This window comes from Neopelma chrysocephalum, unplaced genomic scaffold (assembly GCF_003984885.1).
Source record: "Neopelma chrysocephalum unplaced genomic scaffold, ASM398488v2 Primary Assembly neopelma1_92948, whole genome shotgun sequence".
In the NCBI taxonomy this organism is placed as follows: domain Eukaryota; kingdom Metazoa; phylum Chordata; class Aves; order Passeriformes; family Pipridae; genus Neopelma; species Neopelma chrysocephalum.
The window spans coordinates 2,595-4,129 of NW_020921666.1; the positions used below are offsets into that span (position 1 = coordinate 2,595).

The 1,535-nt window shown below is 64.1% G+C and overlaps 1 long non-coding RNA gene across 1 annotated transcript in view; it reads left to right on the forward strand.

Annotated features, from left to right (window-relative positions):
• Positions 1-1,535, forward strand: part of LOC113980188 — a 2,344-nt gene extending 809 nt beyond the window's left edge. The window contains exons 2-3 of the long non-coding RNA XR_003538093.1: positions 251-396; positions 1,519-1,535. This is a non-coding gene — a long non-coding RNA (uncharacterized LOC113980188). The remainder of the gene's footprint in view (positions 1-250; positions 397-1,518) is intronic.

Sequence of the window (1,535 nt, forward strand, 5' to 3'; positions counted from 1 at the left end):
GTTGGGGTGCAGGTGGGTTTTGGGGTGACCTGAACCCCCCCTGTTTTGAGAGTTTGGAGAGGGATTGGGGGGTTTGGGGTGATCCCTACCCCTATTTTCTGCCCCTTCAGTGGCTGTTGCCCCCAGACCTCTTCCATCACCTGCAGCGGGGGCATTTGGGGTCTGGGGGTTCGGGGGTGCCCAGGGAGGGTGTTGAGGTCCAGATGGGTTTTGGGGTGACCCGAACCCCCCCCTTTTCTCCCCTCCCCAGTGGCCGTTCAGGCCGGACCCGTTCCAGCAGCGGGCGGCCCTGTGCCTGGAGCGGGGGCAGTCGGTGCTGGTGGCCGCCCACACCTCGGCCGGCAAAACCGCCGTGGCCGAGTACGCCATCGCCCTGGCACGGCGCCACATGACACGGTGCGTGCACAAAACACACCCTGGGGGTCCCCAAAACTCACCCCCCCCCCAAAACCCATCCTTCAACTCACAATAGCCAAGTACGCCATCGCCCTGGCACGGCGCCACATGACACGGTGGGTGCACAAAACACACCCTGGGGGGCCTCAAAACACACCCTGGGGGTCCCCAAAACCCACCCCCCGAAAACCCACCCTGGGGGCCCCAAAACTCACTCTGGCGGTCCCCAAAACCCACCCCCAAAACCCACCCCTCAAGTCACAATGACCGAGTACGCCATCGCCCTGGCACGGCGCCACGTGACACGGTGGGTGCCCAAAACACACCCTGGGGGGCCCCAAAACCCACCTCCCCAAAACCCACCCCCAAAACCCACTGCTCAAGTCACAATGGCCGAGTATGCCGTCGCCCTGGCACAGCGCCACGTGACACGGTGGGTGCCCAAAACCCACCCTGGGGGGCCCCAAAACCCACCCTGAGAGTCCCCAACCCACATGAGGGTCTCTAGAACCGACCTACCTGGACCTCAAATGGTGATGGCCGAGTGCGTCATCACCCTGGCACGGCCCCATGTGACCTTGGGGGTCCCCAAACCGCACCCTGGGGGTCCCCAAAACTCACCCTGGGGGACCCCAAACCACATGGGGGTCCCCAAAACCCATTCTGGGGGTCCCCAAAACCCACCCCTTGGACCTCAAACGGCGGTGGCCGAGTACATCATCACCCTGGCAAGGCCCCATGTGACCCTGGGGGTCCCCAAACTGCACCCTGGGGGTCCCCAAACCACATTGGGGTCCCCAAACCACATGGGGGACCCCAAACCACATGGGGGTCCCCAAAACCCACCCTGGGGGTCCTCAAAACCCACCCTGAGGGATCTTAAATGCTCTCTGGCTTCAACCCAACCTCCCCAGGACCCCCTAAAACCCCCTGGGGGTCTCCAGAACTCTGTTGCCCCCCGCCCCATATTTGTCTTTCCTGCTCCTACCGAGGGAGCTCTGTGGGGTCCCATCCATTGACTCCCCCCACATCCTTCCCAGGCCCATCTCCACCTCGGGGGGGGCCTGGGAGCTGTCCCAGGGGTCCCCCCCAACCCCTGACCGCCCCTGTTTCCCCCCCCAGATCCATCTACACGTCCC